This window comes from Lissotriton helveticus, chromosome 1_1 (genome assembly GCF_964261635.1).
Source record: "Lissotriton helveticus chromosome 1_1, aLisHel1.1, whole genome shotgun sequence".
NCBI classification, from domain to species: domain Eukaryota; kingdom Metazoa; phylum Chordata; class Amphibia; order Caudata; family Salamandridae; genus Lissotriton; species Lissotriton helveticus.
In genome coordinates, this window is record NC_136057.1 from 1,474,700,993 (window position 1) to 1,474,721,121 (window position 20,129).

Below are 20,129 nucleotides of genomic sequence, written 5' to 3' on the forward strand. Positions count from 1 at the left end.
TTTGACTATTGCACCAGTGATTTGTTGATGTTTGTTTAAGAGCCAATAATTTCACTTGGGGTTTCCATAACATATTCATGGCTCATGTGACTCCCAAATAACTGAAGACCTCATTCTCTCAAAAGGCTTGTCCCCCAACATTATGCTGCCCTTGAAGGATTTGTGCTGTTTTGAACGGCATGAATTTCGTCTTTGCGGTGTTTATCACAAGACCTCCCACCCTGCAGAACTCCTCAAAATGGAGCAGCGCATGCTACAACTCACTGTTTTTTTTTTATTAGTAGGGCGTTGTCAGCAAATATTGATATAGAGGTTTTCAAACCAGCAGTGACTGGCCATCAGTGGGGAGGCAGGAAAGAAACTGAACAATACCATTAACCCCTTCCGTGCTGCGTGAATTTTCGTGCTGTGCAGGGGTTTTATTAAGTGGGCGGAATTCGGACAGCCCCCGGCCGTCCTTAGCGCACACCCCTGTGACGTCAGAGGGCCGGGGGGGGACATTCGGAACACACAAGGTGTTCAGAAACAATTGGAATAGCGTGGGGGCCAAAACACACCATTGGCGTACCCCTTGGCCAATCGGAAAGCAATCAGTGAGTTTGCCCGGGCTCCCCATCACACCTGGGCGAAGTTATCTTAGTGAAGTCAAATTATCAGAGATATTAGTTATGGGGCATGCCTAGTTTGCACAGAACCAGCCAGAGCTTCTTGCGAGAGACCAAGTCAAAGGCTGACTTAAGCTCGACAAAGGCTGATAACTACTGTCCACCAATAGAGAAGCAAAAGGCGAAAGACTTAATCGATGGTACTGACTCACTCACCGATGCCTTGAAGGGGTGAAATGATGTCACTATCTGTGATCCATTCCTGAATTTTGGCCAGTACAAGATATATTTAATGGTCATTAAGCCAGCAACATTATTGAAAACCTGGTTGGATTAAGAGATCTGTTTACATGAAGAGGGTTAGATATTTTCTTCAAGGAAGTACCAATAAAAATAGGGAATTTGGTGAAGGGTACCTACATCATTTCAGTAGTATTTCTCATAATAGAATAGGCTACAAAAGGGGATTTTGAATGAGTGTCTGGATTATCTTCATGTATGTTTTAGGGGGTTCTGTTACAATTGATGCATTTCATTGCAAATTAGGCTGGTAACAACCTGGGGCTTGATAAACTGTGAGAGCACTTTACGTTAGAGTCTAAACACACTTAGGAATTTCCCTATGGCCACTGATATCACACTTTGCAGTCTTATATAATGCATGATTTAGCACACTCTGCTTTGCATCCATCCACAGTGCCACCACTTTGCTCATTTTTGGACTAGCCCTGACAGTAAATCTTCTGTCGGACTACACTATTTCTCAGAATTAATAATCGATTTATATTTATCCTTGTGAGACCAGGTTCCTCGATCACAGCCGGTGCGCGTCATTGGAATTTTCAACACTGCATAGAACTGTACTCTGATTTATAGAGCTAGATATTCAACTTCACAATTCCAGAAGCAACAGATAGGTTTTAATATGTTTTAATTATTTCCTGGTTTCACATGTTGCAGTTTTCTCTAGAGCCCAAATAGCACGCTTTGCTATTTGTCAAAAATTCAAATCATCACTTTGCTGATCCTTGATTCTCCAGTTAGTTCACTTTACCCGCCTCGTCAGTGCTAACAGTGCACATTATTTTCCAGTTGCATTCAGGATTAAACGAACTTTGCAGAGGTCAGATTGTCATTTCACTGCCTGGCTGCCTTGAAAAGAGAAGACATTAACACTGACAGAACAGGGGTAGCGTTGCAGATACAAGAGCAGGTAAGCTGGAGCATAACAAAATATGCTGTCTAAGTTCCCTGTCTCATGCCAGCCCCAGATGTTAGCAGTCCCTTGATGCCCCAGGCATCCATTTGATTCTTACAACTCTACAGTTTGGTGAGGAAAGTCAAAACACAGTTTGCAACACCCTTTCGTCTTTTGTACCTCAAATCCTGTGCTCCTGGGAAGCTTGTGTTTCTGCCTGACAATGCTGTTGGGTACAGGCACCAAGATAGCAGCCACATATGGGAAAACAAATAAGGAAGGCTTCATAATCCTCCCATTCAAAATAAAAAAAAAATGCTTGCACAGTCTAATACCAATGCCGTGCGGTTATCTGACAAGCAACACTTTAGGATGATGTAGGCAGCATGTTGCTCACAAGCAATATGCTGGGGATGGACCACTGCACAGGTGAAAGCCTCTTATGGACTATATCAAAAAGTCTTCACTATTTTATTGGATGACCTGTGTCCTTCCACTACTTACATCTAGGGAATTACTTTTTTCTATTTTGTTAAGCACTTCTTGAGAGTGCATATGTTCTCTTACGTGCTACTTATCCCCACTTAACATCCCCATTTGCTTCCCCTTCACCTACTCCTAACCCTTTTCTTAGTTACCTCCTTGCCCCACGCGGAACTTTAAATGCAATAATGTAATTTAACATTTTTTTAGGGCCCAACAGATGCATTTGCTGCCAGGCCTTAATAAGCCCATACACCCCCGCCCACTCCCTTATGCTTTCACTGTCCACCCACTCCATATGCCCCCCAGCAGCTCCCCACCTGCACCTCCATTTCTCCCTCCCTTTTCTGCTCTTAGATCAGTCAGTGAAAACAAATAGCACATGTCATTCCATAGGTGCATGCATGTGTAGTGACACATTTGCATTCATGCATCATAACGCATGAGCATGCCTACAGATTGACGGCCAGCACGAGTAGGTGTGTCATCGCGCTTCTTTTTTCTATGGACTTAGCCAGTGCATTATTTCCTTGCAGGAAGGAGGAGGGTGTACTGCAGGAGGCATAAGGCAAAAGATTACTCTCACTCAGAAGTGTCAAGTGATAGCAGGAAGAAACAGTTTGGTAGTTTTATTCAAGTACTCCGTGTATGATCTAGGCCGCTTAGAACAACATTGCGGCCCAGATACAAGAGGCTCCCTACAGCCAGAGAGTAATTTATGGCAGAAGGTAAAACATTCAACAATAGTGGGTGTGGTTAGGGGAAATCCTAGATTCCTCAGTGCAAAGGTCCATCTCGGCTGCTTTGGAACCCCTTGGCAAACATCTGAAGTTGCGGGCAGGTCTTAATACAGAACTGTTGGAAAGTAGGATCTGCTTCTTATGGTTACCCCTGCTTTTTGCTTTATGTTGCACTGTTTTTGACTAGTCTGACTGGGATCCTGCTAATCAGGACCCCAGTCTATCTGTTTTCTCTTTTAAATTGACATACATGTACTTTGGATCCAGATTGGATACTGGGGTACCCTTATACATCCCTAGTATATGGTACCCATGTACCCAGGGCATAGGTACCCCAGAGGCCTCCCATGGGATGAAGCATGTATTATGCCACCCATGAGAGGCCATACAAAATGGAAATACAGGTCTGCTACTGCAACCTGTGTAAGCTGGTGCTTGCATCACTTACTTTAGATATAGGTTCACTATATTTATTGGTCACTACACTTAAAGCGTATAAGTCACCCCTAAAGCAGACCTCATCAATCCTGAAGGCAGGGTGCTGGGTTTTGGGTGAGAGGGTGCCCCTGCATGAACAGAGCATCTCTGCAGCCTTCGGAGACCATTCTCCCAGGTTGTCTGTGACTCAGTCGGACATATAGGTAGAGGTGCATTATAACCTCGTGGTAAAGGCTATCTTGAAAACGGCTGCATAGAAACATATCGTGTTTGGTATCAAACACCTTGGAATCATACCTCCACACCGGTAATTGTTGTGGGAGGAATGATTCCACCCTTCTGAAGTTAGCTTTGTGGGGTCACTGGTACATCTGGTGCCAGCCTTTTCAACCCGGATAGCACAAAATGGATGATGCCGACCAGAGACACATTTCTTCCCTCCTGCTGCTGAGCCAAGCTCGAGCAGAGAAAGGCAGCACAATAGGCATCCTGTCACAGGGAGGTGTGACTGCCTCCCAGACAGGATTTAGTGTATTGGGGCTGGGTGGGTGCACTCTGAGAGTGCCTGAAAGTCTGCACCTGGGCACATTTGGGGTCCGTGTGCATAGTCCAGCTCAAACCAGTACTGGGAGCCATTGGCTCCTGCTCTGGCCTGAAGTTGGACAAATGACACGGGAGTAACCTCCCCTCTGTCCTGCCCTTCCCCTAGGAGGGTCCCCCGAATCTATCCAAACCTCTCCAGTGGGTACAAGAGGGCTTACCTGGCTGTAAGACTTTAGATTTTACGTGGACAGGATTCTACAAGAAGAAACCCCTGACTTTCCACCGTCTCAAAACTCTGGACTTCGACTGGGCTCGACTTCGTCCCCCTTTCCGTTGAAAGCTTTGTCTGTGCCCTTGCTCCATTCAGGCTCCGTGCAGGTGCTCTAAGGATTGAAGTATCTCCCTTGGAGTGAAGGAGTCACTCCCCTGCATTTGCAGGCACCTCAACGCAACTGACCGATATGCTGCTCCTGAGCTCCTGGAAACTACAAAGATTTCAGCAACACAGGCGGTGGGTTACGAAGGTCCCTGAGGTTGATCTGCCCTCTCAGCAAGTTTGAGGCCAGTATCCCTCGTGGGAAATGCATAACCCGAGCCCCTGTGCACCGCGTCCCTTTGCAGTTGCATATGCTTGTTGGCGATTCCCGAGCTTGTGCATTGGATTCCATGTAGTCCTGACCCTGAGCAGTATTTGAACCAAAGAACTCTGGCCTCCTCGCACTGAGTGTTCCTTGGGCTGGTACTTTGCAATCTTGCTGGAGGTCCCCTCACGACTCCTGGTCATTCGGCTTGTGGGTCCTCCTAAGGGTCTGCTTGATTTGTGTTTGGCTTTCCTGGTTGCTCCAGATGTGTCCTTACTCCCCATTGCTTGGTGGGTCCCCTGGACCTTGCTGGTCCACACCGTAATTTGCTTGACCTTCCTGCGTGAGTTGCTTTTGCCAAGGCTTGTTTGCTCCAGCCGGAAACCGACCCCTCAGCACTCGACATCCTTTGTGGGACAGCTCGCATCTGGCTCCTGGTCATCGTCTCCTGGTCCTCGTGGCTGCAGAGTCAAGCATCCCTTCTTCGCACCTGGAGCATCAGTGGGCATTCGTCTACCGAGCCCCTGGTCACTCTGAAGTGACCCAGACTCTGTCCCGTCTGCTTTCATGTCTCTCCCTTCCAGAATCCAGGCTTGGATTCCACCAGACCCTTTTCACCTTCTCGGCAGCAGTACTTCTATAGAGCCCACCACTGATAATGACGGCGGTTTCCGACACCATTCCAGACCTATGCACCCAGCTCCTCTGGGATAGTTAACTCGGGTACTATGGTATCCATGGGTGGGGTGGCTCTCCAACCTCTTAAGTTCCAAAGGGTTTGCTCGAAGTCCTCCTAGAAGGGTCCTTAAACTTTAAAATTGCAACCGCGACTTCCCCATAGAATTGTACGGAGCCCGCGGTGGTGTTAGCACACTGCACCCGTCCTCCGTGGGGTCCCTATATACTCACCTTGGGTGTTTCTTTGGGCTCCCAGCAATTCTACGTGCTCCTGACCTACTGTTGATCCCAGTCGTGATTGTTATACCACTATTTTAGTATATGGTTTGGTCTCCCCCTGGAGCCCACTGTGTATTGTGCAACTTACAACTGTTCTATTGATCTCGTATTGTGTGCTTTGTGTTCTTTCTTGTGTAGAGGATAGTAGAGATTGGTATATTAATAAATACGTATTTTTATATAACTACTGTGTGGTTCTCCTTTCATTTGATTAATTCAGGAGGTTATATTCTGGTAAAACAAGCTGCTTTATATTCCTTCAAGGTTAAGCCTGAAGGCTGCTCTCCACAGCTACCACTAGGATAGCTTTCTAAAGGTTATCTTTGACCTCATACACAATAAGGGTCGTTTGGACTGGTGCCCCGGTGCCCACTTTAATTAGTGGACATCATATACCAAGCCAACTTCTCACAATAACTACTCCTATTGAGCGAAAGAAATTCATGGGACCCTTGGACTTTCTCAAGAGCAAATGCCCGTTTAATCCACACTGAAGTGCATGTCCAAGAAGAAGGACCTACACAGGCACCTGGATGACCTTGAACATTTTTAATGAGACTTTTGTTTCTAAGGCGTTTTCCATGTAAAGGTGGGTCGCTCTTGTGTCCAGATTTCTTGGTGTCATCATCCACCTACCAGTGAAGATAATCCAACAAGGTTTACTAAACACCAGAAGAGGCAGACTCTTTGCACAGTTCAAATGGCTTATGTTCACAGAACCAACCTTGGCTGGTGTCCACATAGTCAGTAGTGTTTAGGAGAAAATGAAATGTGAGGAAATCATGCTACTGCAAATATTAGCAGAGAGCAATGCAGAGTGATGTCTGGTTAAACAGGAATATATGCCTTGGTTTCATAAAGATGCAATGTAGGTTGAAGTTCACCAGAAAGCAGAAACATGAGTTCAGCAGGTTTGCAGTTAAAGAGAAAAACATGTTTACAAGCCTAGAAGAAATTATAATCACAGCACACAAGCAGAGTCCGTTATCGTTGTTAATTGAAACCGGGTTCAGAAAATATTGGTCAAAGGTGACTTTAGTCTAAAGCATACAGAGTCAGATAAGAAGTAGGGGTGGGCGGACATCTCCGTTCCGCCCACGGAATGTGCAGAGATTTGCCCTTGCGCAAAGAAGGTGGAGATTTGAGGCAAATCTCTGCACATTTGGGGGCGGAACGGAAGTTTGCCGCCCGCCCGCCTCCCGCCCGCCTTATTAAATTATATTTTAAAGCCTAAAATTAAACTTAAATATAATGTACCTTATTGCGACCGCATCCTTGCCCATCGGGGCTTCATCTGGCAACTGCGCATGCACAGGAGCCTGCGCATGCACAGTCCTGGCGAGGAATGCGCATGCGCAGGCTCCTGCGCATGCGCAGTTTCCAGATGAAGCCGCAAGGGTGCGGCCGCAATAAGGTAAGTTTTATTTAAGTTTAATTTTAGGCGTTTAAATATAATTTAATAAGGCGGGTGGGAGGCGGGCGGGAGGCCTGCGGGCAGGCGTCGCGGAACGGAAATATGCGGAGAGGCGCGGAGATTGGTTCAATCTCCGTGCCTCTCCGCGAAAGTCCCTTACACGACTTCCGCCCACCCTAATAAGAAGTCTTGGGATAAGAGCAATAAAAATGAACGCACTCGGGGAAAGAAGGTTATTGTTTCAGTAAAGATTTGTTAGAACTATGATAAAGAGAATGTAGAGAAACGGTTGCGAGTTTAAAGGACACAGGTGATATGATGTTTTTGCAAAAGTATATTATCAACTTCTGAACAAGTCTTGACCTGTGATTGACTTTTTAGACAATTGTGCATAGGTCATTACTTTTTCCGCTATATAAAGAACTGCCAGCAAGCAGCAAATTGAGATCAGCTTTTCAGCTCCCCAGAGGTGACTGATCGCACAGCCGTAATTTGTAAACCTGTTTTTGCCTTGCCAAGAGAAGTGTTGTCTCTTTTTTATTCCAGTTTCCCCCAACAGTAGCACAGTGGAAATGAGGAACAAGAATTCCCAGGGGATCAGGAAGAGACAGAGGGTGAACTAGTGGAAGTGCTATTTAACCCATGTTACATATATCACTCTTGTTTCTCGGATTGTTAACCACCAGACATGGCAGGTCAATATGTGCACGTTTGTCTACGCTAATCAGTGGATAAGGATGTCATTGTCTGTGTCATTGTCTGTTTAGAAGCAGTGTGTCCACATCCCTGTCTTGAGGATAAGATGGCACAAACTCTGAACTTAGATGTGAGAATGTCCACCTTTATGGTCACATTTGATGGTGATCTTTGGAACAGGCATTGATTTTCTCTTTGACAGAATGTCAGGATAAACTATTAGATGTCGCAGGACTCCTAACGATGATCGAGACATTGCTGAGGAGATCGGAGAGTCGGGCAATGCTATCTGCCGAGATAGTCAGGATAAACTATTAGACGTTGCAGGACTCCTTACTTTGACCTAGACATAGCTGAGGAGATCGGAGAATCGGGCAGTGCTGTCTCCCGAGACAGTCTCTCTGGTTAGCCATACCAGTCAATCAATCAATCAATCAATCAATCAAAAACATTTATATAGCGCACTACTCACCCGGAGGGTCTCAAGGCGCTTGGGGGAGGGGGGTCCGCTACTGCTCGAACAGCCAGGTCTTGAGCTGCTTCCTGAAGGGGAGGTGGTCTTGGGTCAGGCGGAGGTGGGTCGGGAGGGAGTTCCAGGTCTTGGCGGCCAGGTAGGAGAAGGATCTTCCTCCTGTGGTGGCTCTTCGGATGCGGGGGACGGCGGCGGGGGCGTGGCTGGTCGATCGAAGCTGGCGAGTGGGAGTGTAGAAGTTGAGGCGGCTGTTGAGGTATCTTGGGCCTTGGTTGTGTAGGGCTATGTGTGCGTGGGTGAGGAGACGGAAGGCGATTCTCTTGTTGACCGGGAACAAGTGCAGGTCTCTCAGGTGTTTGGAGATGTGGCTGTGTCGGGGGATGTTGAGGATGAGTCTTGCTGAGGCGTTCTGGATTCGCTGGAGTCTCTTCTGGAGCTTGGGGGTGGTTCCGGCGTAGAGGGCGTTGCCGTAGTCCAGTCGGCTGGTGACGAGGGCCTGGGTGACCGTCTTCCTGGTCTCGGTGGGGATCCACCGGAAGATCTTACGTAGCATGCGTAGGATGTTGAAGCAGGACGAGGAGACGGCGTTGACTTGTCTGGTCATGGAGAGGGAGGAGTCCAGGATGAAGCCCAGGTTGCGTGTGTGGTCTGTTGGTTTGGGTGCGCTGCCCAGGGCGGGGGGCCACCAGGAGTCGTCCCAGGCTGAGGGCGAGGAGCCCAGGATGAGAACTTCCGTCTTGTCTGAGTTCAGTTTCAGGCGGCTGTTCATCATCCACTCGGCAACGTCTTTCATCCCTTCGTGTAGGTTGGCTCTGGCGGTGGCGGGGTCGTTGGTGAGGGAGAGGATCAGCTGGGTGTCGTCGGCGTAGGAGATGATGTTGAGGTTGCGTTGGCGTGCGATGGCCGCAAGGGGGCTCATGTAGACATTGAAGAGGGTGGGGCTGAGCGAGGAGCCTTGAGGAACGCCGCAGATGACTTCGGTGGCTTCTGATCTGAACGGGGGTAAGCGGACTCTCTGTGTCCTTCCGGCGAGGAAGGAGATGATCCATTCTAGTGCCTTCTCCTGGATTCCGACGTTGCTGAGGAGCTGCACTAGGGTGCGGTGGCAGACAGTGTCGAACGCCGCGGAGAGGTCCAGGAGGATGAGGGCCGCTGTTTCCCCGTTGTCCAGCAGGGCTCGGATGTCGTCCGTGGCTGCGATGAGGGCGGTCTTGGTGCTGTGGTTGGCCCGGAAGCCAGACTGCGAGAGGTCGAGGGATCCGTTCGTCTCGAGGAAGGCGGCGAGCTGCTTGTTGACGGTCTTCTCGATGACTTTGGCCGGAAACGGGAGGAGCGAGATGGGACTGTAGTTTTTGAGTTCGGTGGGGTCCGCTGATGGTTTCTTCAGCAGAGCGCTGAGTTCGGCGTGCTTCCAGCTCTCCGGGAAGGTGGCGGTGTCAAAGGAGGTGTTGATGATTTCCCGCAGGTGGGGTGCGATGACAGCGTCGGCTTTGTTGAAGACGTGGTGAGGGCAGGGGTCGGTTGGAGATCCGGAGTGGATGGAGTTCATCATACGGATGGTGTCTTCGGTGGTGGTCGGGGTCCAGGCGCGGACGGTGGTGGTGGGGGGCGTTGGTGCGGTCCTGGGGTGCGTCGGTTGTGTGCTGAAGCTGTTGTGTATGTCTGCGATCTTGTTGTGGAAGTAGGAGGCGAGGGAGTTGCAGAGGTCTTGAGATGGGGTGATGTCGTTGGTTCCGGCGTTGGGGTTGGAGAGCTCTTTCACGATGTTGAAGAGTTCCTTGCTGTTGTGTGCGTTGTTGTCCAGTCGTGCCTTGAATGCAGTTTTCTTGGTGGCGTGGATCAGTTGGTGGTGTTTTCGGGTGGCAAGCTTGAGGGTGGTCATGTTGTCTGGTGTTGGGTCTTTGCGCCATGCTTTCTCGAGGGCTCGGCAGTTATTCTTGGAGCTCTTGAGTTCGTCGGTGAACCAGGATGCTTTCTTGCTGCCAGGTCTGCTTGGAGGGGTCCTCAGTGGGGCGAGGTCGTCTGCGCAGTTGCTGATCCACTTCGTGAGGTTGTTGGCGGCCTGGCTGGGGTTGGCTGAGCTGGTGGGAGGGTGCTGGCTCTGGGATGCGGCGAGCTGGTCAGCTGTGATCTTGCTCCAGCTCCTGCGAGGAACCTGTTGCTGGTGGGTTGTGGTTCTTCTGAAGCTGAAGTGGACGCAGCTGTGGTCCGTCCAGTGGGGTCCGGTGGCGTGGCTGTAGACGATGTCCTTGCTGGATGAGAAGACGGCGTCGAGCGTGTGTCCGGCGCAGTGGGTGGGGGTGGTCACCAGCTGCTTGAGACCGAGGTTGGCGAGGTTGTCCAGCAGGGTGGTGGTGTTGCGGTCGTTGTTGTTCTCCAGGTGGAAGTTGAGGTCCCCGAGGAGGATGTAGTCAGCGGAGGGGAGGGCGTGCGGGCTGATGAAGTCGGCGATGTCTTCGCTGAATTGTGTGCGAGGTCCCGGGGGTCTGTAGATGAGGGTGCCTCTGAGTGTGGTCTTGGGGTCTTTGTGGATCTGGAAGTGCAGGTGTTCGGCGGTTGTGAGTGTGTCGTCGGTGTTGGTTGTGATGCGGATGGTGTTCCTGTGGATGATGGCGATGCCTCCTCCCGTCTGGTTGGCGCGGTCCCTCCGGGAGATCTTGTATCCATCCGGGATGGCGATGTCGGGTGCTGAGGATGCGTTCATCCAGGTTTCCGTGAGGAAGGCGACGTCTGGAGAAGTGGTGTCGAGGAGGTTCCAGAGTTCGATGGCGTGTCTGTGGACGGAGCGGGTGTTGAGCAGGATGCACTTCAGGTGGTTGCTGCTGGTGTTCGGCTTGTTGGGTGCTGGTGTAGTGCAGGTCCGGTTGCAGGTGAACTTGCAGGAGTGGCAGCTGAAGGGTCCGTGGGTGCGTCTCGGAGTGGCTCGGTGGCATCCCGGGGATCGGCCGGTGTTGAGTGCGTTGAGTTCGGTGGCGTCGTAGGTCCGGCGGATGGGCTGGTGTCTGCGGGGGCCAGGGGTCCTGGCGCTGGGCGCGGTCCTGGCGCGGATGGGCGCAGACGGGGTTACCTTTGGCGCGCCTTCGGCGCACAATCGGCGCGCCCGCTGCGCGGGCGCACGGTCGCCATTTATGGCGAAGTGCGAGGGAGGGAGGAGCAGCTGGGAGGCGGGAGCGGGGAGGGCACAGAAAGAAAAGGGGGCGTGTCCGATCTCACGGCGGCGGGAAGCGGGGAGTGGGGCGGGAGGGCACAGGGGGCAACAATGGGGACAAACAGCACAGGGGGGCACACAGAAAGCGAGAAAAATGGGCAAAAAAGCCTAAATTAGGCAACAAGGCAACAGAAATAACTCAGCAGACACAGACCGCAGGAGACCACGCCGAGCGAGGCAGGGGGCGTGGTCAGCCGGCAGCAGGCAGGCTCAGCGAGGCAGGCGGGGAGCACACACTACAGCTCGTGGCCGTGCGGCGCGGGGGTGTCCTAGGAATAAACCAGTCTATCTGTTTCATGGGTAATGCTAACTGTGCCATATCGAACAAAGAAATGCTGCTCACGCTTGATTAAGGTGCCCCCCTTCCCCCAGGTAGGAGGAACTGGAGTTATCCAAAGTGGGCCTAGTTTCTCAGAGAGGCCTCTTTGCCAGCCAATTTATAAAAGTGATGGCCACATTTGTGAATGCTTTCACAGTCTTAGCAATGGCTAAAGTTTCCATTATGAAAGATTTGCCCCCAGAAATTTCGGACGAGACTGTTGTGGCTGTGGGTGTTGGGCCAGACCCCTCCCTAAATTAGGTCTCAGAAAAACTATAAGGGTTTTCTGTTTGTAAGAGAAGTGTTCCTTCAAATAATTATTTCCTCCATGACCAGAGGAGGCCATGGTGGCAGCTGCCATTGATTCTTAGACAGCAAATCCAGACAATTTGAAGGCAGGGATTATCCTTCTATCTTAAGTAAGAATCGGGGCAAGGTTAGCCCTTTTAATCCAAAACTTGTGTCTAATGATAGAGGGTGCTGGGGTTAAACAGAGGGTGGCAGGGTTCTGCATATAATACTGTGGGACACCAAAACTTGGTGAGACTTTATCCCTTGATTTTGTTTCCTGAAAAACAGCTTGCTGTTATAGATACGCAGATGGCAAAGCTGTAGATGCCCAAAGAAGCATTAGGACACATTTACTCCCCAGGGGCTACTTAAGCAACCATTTCCTGATGGAGGAGAAGGTCAAGAGTCACAGTTCAGAGATCAGTCTGGAGGATTTCAGAAGATAACTGGTTTACAGATATTTGAAGATGAGGGACACCCATTTTTCAAAGGATGTCCTTTGGGAAGGCATCTGATAGTCTGACTGGGCCTGATGGATGCATCTCTGATGGTTCCTAACTTTTCCCTGATTTGTAGTTTCCTTCAGTTTCTTTGGCGAGGGCAAGCATTAGAGGTTTGCCCTAGCCTTTGGGGCAGTTTTCTGCTCACTGATGCTACACCAAGCTGTTAAACTTGCTGTGAAGATTTTGTGGACCATGGGAATGACAATAATAGTCTACCTGGATAACTTACTGTTAATGTCCCTAGACCAGTAGGTCCTAATGAATCAGTTTATTTTCACAGTTCCTGTCATTTAGGTTCTTGCTTCATCATAAAACGGTGTCAAGTAGGATTTAATGGCCAAACAATCCATAGTTTTTTGGGCGTTCACTATAGACTAGCTCAGCTACCTTAAGTCTCACATGGAGCAAGCTGGCAAATATCTGGAATTAGAAAATGAGGGTGTTGTCATGGGACACTCTGCAATTTAGGAAGACTGGTGGACCTTCATCGATCCAGACAATCTTTCAAGACTTTCTTCTCTATAGTGACCTTCAAAGACTAAAGGTGACCCATTTGAGGAAGAGACTTTACTAGATAGAGAAAGTAAGTCTCACTGCAGGAGCCAGAATGGTGAGCCAATGTTGGCTGCATCACAAGGAGGAATGGACCCCGGATTTGGTCATAGAATTGCAAGCCAGCAGTCAGGTCCCAAGATTGCTTTGGGAATGTAATTAGACACAGAAAGTGATCATAAAAGGAACTGAACCTTCACATCCTTTTCGTGGAAATCCTAGAAGGCTCTTTTTGTGGGACCTGACGAAGGCAAGGTGGTATAGTGGGAGCTCCTAAAGTTGAATAGTTTGTTAACAATTGGATACATCAATCTCTGACACAATAGAAGGTCAAAATTACTGGCAAACATGACCAAAAACTTTAGGCACTAATGCCTAGACAGAGAAATTTTGGTCTTTGCAGCATGCCACTCACTGAAATAAAATTAGCGGGGTACTGGAATTTAAGATAAGTTTCTGTGAGATGGATGCATTCACATCAAAGTTGAACACAAAAATTCCAGTATTATATAGGTGGTGACCCAATCTGGGTGCAGTGGACTCATTTACGCAGAATTCTAGAGACAAAAGGCAACCATGCTTCAGGAGACCATCAGCAAACTTGATTACGGTGACACTATTGGGGTTGGAATTATGGTTTCCAGTTGTTCTGGAGAGTGGTTGGGATTCTCCAGCCTTTCTACCCATTTTGAAATGAATATGAAAGATCTCTGATATATCTTCAACTTCCTAGATGGGTCGTTGTAATTGATGTCTTGGAGGATTACTGAAGACTTCCGGTTTGGCCAGGCGAGTGATGGAACTGTTAGTGATTGCAAAGAGGTCTCTAACCTGTGGGGTCAGACTCAGTCCACATTCTCCATTTTTTTGTTGAAATTGTCCGAAAGGGGACTTGTGTACAGGAGCATTTTATTCTGTCTACCATAACAGTCAGTCAAGGAGGGGCTCACTCTTTGTTATGCAAACTGTTTAAAGTGATCATTTCACTAGACTATGAAAGTTCAAGCATACACATCTCTGGGATATCAATAAGGTGCATGGTCTGTTTGAGAACTGCCATGTAACAAGGGTCTATCTCAGAATAATGCTTCATCAGATTTGACTTCTTTGCACGGGGGGCTCAAGGGACTTTAGTCCTCAGACTGCTTCGCGCCAGAAGGCGCTCCAGCTGGTTTTCGCACCCGGAGGCGCTTTAAAATCACAGCGCAGCTCCCGCAGCGCGGGACGCCGTTTCTTTGCACCGGGGGCTCCAGGAATTTCAGTCCCCAGACTGCTTCGCGCTAAGAGGCGCTCCTGCTGGTTTTCACGCCGGGAGGCGCTTTAAAATCACAGCGCGGCTCCCGGAGTGCGGGACGCGCGCGGGTGAAGCCCGGGCCAAGGGCGGGCTCGTCTGCGTCCGTCAGTGACTGACAGAGGCTGGGCTGGGCAACCCCTCTGACATGTGGAAGCCAACATGGGTAAGCGCAAATTGCCTTGTTCAAATGATTTTCCAAAAACTAAAGCCAAGATCTCCATTAACTGTGCCTCCATAATGTCTTATTTAACTAGTGCAGTGGGGGCAATTACTACAGAGATCCACAATGTAGAAGCCCAGTTGGGCATGGGTGAGGCGAATGTGGTTGGAAATATCACCCCTGTGGCAGCCTCACGTACCTCAGAAACTGACCTTGTTACAGATACTACAGAGAGGGCTTATGGCTCTATTCATGAAAATGACGCTATGCCGAACTTAGGCCAGGAAATGTTTCTAGGGATTGGCGAAAACTCGCCCGTAATCTCTGCAAGGGAACTATTTATAGCACTTTTGAAGAAAAAGAGGAAAAAGGAGCCAAGGGTGGCTAGAATAAAAGGGACTCGGCCTCCCAGGAGGGACCTGGCAGTCACTTGAAAATGGAGTATAGGCTGCCCTCTCGTTTGGGATCTACATCTATAATTCTAACCCATATTTACACTTTATTTGAGACATTGAGAGTGGAATTAATAAATTGTATGAAATATGGGGTTGATGGAATCATGAAGAAGCTGTTACTTCTTGAAAGAAGATGGGAGGGGGTGGCCTGTTCAAATACTATCGAGAAGGAGATGAGCGAGAATGGAAATTGTATCACTACTTGTAAAAATAGCAACCAAAATGAAGATAGGGTGATTGCCACCGAGGGAAGTGGTGCTAGTACCACTGGTCTTGGTCCCCAGAAGTTCAATGAACTCCTCCAAGGTGCCAAAACAGATCCCAATCAGTTGACTAATGCGGAAGTTCACAGGAGATCTGATGTTAGGCCTACGGCTGGAATAACCAACCCGAAAGGTAGGAGGAGTCATGTAAGGCTCCATCTGTCAATGGTAGCAGTACTAACTGGGGTACCCCCTCTTAAGATGACTGTTAGAGAAACAACAGGAGAGTTAATACGCAAAGTAAAATTTTAGTGTGCTGGACACTCTGAGGTGGGCCTGAATGTGTCATTTCAAATTATACTGGCCAGACGGGTTCACTGGGTTGGCCATTGTCACAAAAATATTGAGGGAGATTGCGTTGTTGTACATTTTGATATGAAGGATGTAGCAGGTCGGCTATTCGAGTCCTCTCGGTGTGGTGACAAAGGGAGAATAAAAGCATTTCCTCTGGGGCTTTTGTATCCCCCTAAAGTGGTTGAGAAGGCTAACCGTTTGCCTCCCCCTTTAGGGCCACAATGGAGAGAAAATAGGCAAAGAGTGGGTATCAGACCAAAGCCGAGTGGGATTTTTTCCCTAGCGATCGGGACCCCTATAAATCCTTTAGTTGTGGGGGGCACCGTAGGAAAAGATCCAGCCACCAGCGGGGTGGAAATAACAAATAGATTTGAACCGTTGAGTGAGCTGGACGGCAATGATTGACTCACCGTTGTCCCATTCATTCAAGGGCAGGAGGAGGATACACAAAGGGAGCCCATAATAAACATGACACAAGTAAGCAAGCCAAATGAAGCAGGTTCAGTTACAATACTTAGCTGGAACATTGCAGGGTTGAGAAATAAATTAGAGGATGTTATATGGAATAATTTCTTAAAGAAATATGACATTATTGGGCTTCAAGAATCTTGGGAAGTGGGTAATACCTTTTGGTTGGATGGCTACACTACTTATTTTGAACCTGCGAGAACATCTGTAGTTGGGAAGCCCAAAAGGGGGTGTAATCACTCTGATCTCCCTCAAGGTTATAGGTACTCATCGGAAGCTGGAAACTGGGCTAGTAAATTGTTTAGCTGTTGAAATTATACCCGTCACCTCAACTAAAGTTTTAATTGTTAATTTTTATAATTCATTAGACAGATTTCAGTTATTGAACATTTGTCTAGTTTCAAAACCTACTTGAAGGGTTATAAGGAGAAACAAGTCACATCTTATTCGGTTGTTATTTTAGGGGATTTTAATATACACTTAATGTTCCAAGAGCTGTTATGTTACTGATAGTTTAGGGCCTGGCATGTATTCAGATGTACACTTCGAACACACACTGCAAGGGGAATTTTTGGAGCAAACCCATGCGGATTTGGGTCTTTTATATCCGAATGATCAATGCAGTATGGCTGATATTCCACCCTTTAACCCCTTGCATGCTCATGACGGCCATCATGCGTCACAGTGGGCGTCTGCTGACGACGGCCGGGAGCCGTCCGAATCCGGCCCACCTTTAAAATCGCCCGCACAGCACGAAAATTCGCAGCACATGCAAGGAGTTAAAGGTAGGGGAATGCATACGCCAATTGACTATATTTTTATAAATACTGCCCTGGAAACATATGTTAAACACTATATTGCGGTGTGGTCACAATTTCGTGACCACAATCCCATAGCAAGTGCCTTCAACTGTATTCTTTACAGGAAAACAATTCTTACATAGAACATTGCTAGTTACCTAGCAATGCTTAAAGGAACAACACAACACTTCCCCAATCTTATATAAAAAAAACAAAAGAACAATCTGTCAGGGGGTCGCTGACGATGACGGACGGGGTGTGGACTTTAACATCTGTTCGTTTCCACCCCGTCCGCAGCACTCCTACGGTCCCTTTAACTCAGCTTGGATTTCCCCTGAGGCACTGCCCATAAACATGACGTCACCCGCCGGGAGCCAATCAGCTGTGACGGAGGCGGATAAGGAAGCACTGCCGGGACCTGGGAGCGCGAAAGCCGGTGATGGAGAAGGTGATACAGAGAGCGAGTCGAGTCCGGAGGAGAAAGGAAGAAGAAGGGATCACGAGGAGCGTGGAGGAGAGGAGAAGACCGAGGAGCCAGGAGGCCAACTCGCCCCGCCACTCTTCTGGGGAAGTGTGGTTGGAAAAGGTACAAAATTGTATACGGAATTTCTCATTCACTCGGGGAGGGACTGGGTAACGATTTCCTTTGTGTGGGGAGGTCACGGGGCTGTGGTTGGGACCGAGTGTTTTATTTTCTTCTCTTTTGGTTAAAACCACACCATTCTCAGCTATACCCTTGGGGGCTTGTTGTGTTGTTTCGCATTCGGTGGTTGGCTTCGGTGACTCCTCACACCCCAGTCCCTTAAAAACGTATGGTCTGCTGACCGTTTCCTAAAAAGCCCTCTTTTCTTGTTTTCCGGTTTTCCCCCGGCACTTCCACCCCATCCAACACGGAGAGGAGAAGAGAAATCTTATCCCAGAGGAAGAAGACCATCGGGAAGACTACAGAACTTTTTCGTTTACCTTCTTTGCCAGTACTGTAAAAGAGTGGAATACGTATACTCTTTGCTTTTGTGACATCCATCATATGAATAAAGGAACAGTTGAAAAGCACTTTCTAGTCTGTTTGCCATCGTTGATCCAGTGGCCCCTCTAGGAAACCCCACAAGTGGCAAGCCAGATAGGAGTGAAGGAGTGAACCACCATCCGATACAGGATGGAAAACTTAATCCATCAAATGATGGAGGCGCAAGCAAAATTAGAGTGGGCCATAGAGCGGAATTCTACACAGGCAGAAGCTGATCGGACAGCTTTTACCCAGGCTATTCAGAACCAGGCTGATAACCTCCTCAAGTTGGCGGAGGGACAGACACAGCTTATGACGGTCCTGGGACAGGGAAGGACCAATGCCCCACCCCGTGGTACGGTGGCCCCCCTGCCGAAATTCACCCCGGAGAAGATCCCTTGGCTTTTTTCCTGAATTTTGAAAGGGCAGCTAGGCCCGGGTAAAGATGGCCGTTCTACCTAGCCCCCTCCTAACAGGGGAGGCTCAAGCAGCCTATCAGATGGTAAATAGGGATGGAACAAGAGTCAATGCCTTAGTCAAACAATATATTCTGGATCGACTAGGGGTGGACGAAGAAACACATAGATTAAGGTTCCGCCAGGAACGAGGGACCCCCGGAGACCTCCCCAAGACTTTGTTCTTCAAATTAAAGGAAGCGGCGGATCTCTGGCTTAAACCCCAAGACTGCAACATGGAAGAAGTCATGCACAAAATGTATCTAGAACAATTCCTAGAGGCTCTTCCTTATGGCACACAACACTGGCTAAAGCAGCATGCAGGCTTAACCTTAGAGCACGCTATAGAGATGGCCACCTCATATGCCAGGGCTCAGGGTAGGCCCTATATGAGGGAACCCGAGAAGACAACCAAAAATACGACATCCTGAAGACAGACAAGAAACCACAGAAGGGGATAACAGAGCCACCACATCTTCGCTTCCAGCGGCCAGAAGTTCCTAGCGTCTCTGGACCACAATGTTACGACTGCGGAGAGTGGGGCCACATAGCCCGATTATTGTCGAAAGAGAAAGGAGAAAGAAGAGGAGCCCATGGATGTGAGCTATGCCCCCCACTCTATTCTGTATGCTCAAGAAACGGGGACCGTATTTTATGTAAGTGTGACCTTAAACGGGACTTCCGTAAAGGCTTTGTTGCACTCCGGATGTAAGCACTCAGTGGTAAGACAGGAGTTGGTTACACCCACTTGTCTTATACCTGGAAGAACCGTCCACATCCGGTGTGTCCACGGAGACGTCAAAGAGTACCCCATAGCTAGGATCACACTCTATAGTACTTCAGGGAAGGGAACAGAAATAGTAGTTGGGGTTTTGTCCAACCTCCACGAGCCTGTCATCATAGGGATTGACAATCCATCTTTTAACTCCCTTATGCTTGAAGCACTCCAACACTTAAGGAACTCCCATGATTCCCTCCTTTCATCTGATCCCTGGGCAAGGGACACACATTTCAGGACCGCCCAATTGAATGACGCTAGTCTTACCAATTCCTGGTAAAAAGCCTGTGACGGTCAGGATCCCCTATCCCGAGTATGCCCCACTTTCCTAGAAAAAAACGGTCTTCTATATAGGTTGGCAAAACCAGATGCGAACCCTCAGTTGTTGGTTTCAACCGGGTTTCGAGATCAGATCCTATTCTTCGCTCATGCTCATTTGTTGGCTGGCCATTCCGGGGCGGAGAAGACAGGACAGGCCATTTTACAACACTTCTTCTGGCCAGGGGTCTATGCACAAGTCCAAAAATATTGCCAGGAATGTCGGATATGCCAAAAATGCAAGCCATACACTCCACCCCCTGTTCCCTTGAATCCCTTACCCTTCATAGGAACTCCCTTCGATAGGTTGGGGATGGACCTCATTGGGCTCTTGCCCAAATCGGGAAGGGGACACCAATACGCCCTAGTGTTGGTAGATTACGCCACCCGCTATCCAGAGGCCTTTCCCCTCAGGGTAGCCACCTCTTCAGCCATAGCCCAGAGATTGGTAGAAGTCTTTTCACGTATGGGGTTCCCTAGGGAGATCGTCACCGATTAGGGTACCCCGTTCGTTTCTCGGTTGATGCAACAGGTATGTGAACAATTGAAGATTAAACATATAAAGACGTCTGTTTACCATCCCCAGGCAGACGGATTGGTTGAGCGTTTTAACGGCTCCCTAAAGTTGACCCTAAAGAAGCTATTGTCTGGGGATGGTAAAAACTGGGACTAGCTTTTGCCTCTAGCCCTTTTTGTTCTCCACAGCCAGACCCAAGCTAGTTTAGGTACTTCCCCGTTCGAGCTGTTGTTTGGACGGAAGCCGAGAACCTTGCTGGAGATAACAAAGGATAGTTGGGAGACCGAGGGGGCACAAGAAGCTGAGGCCCTTTTGGACTAT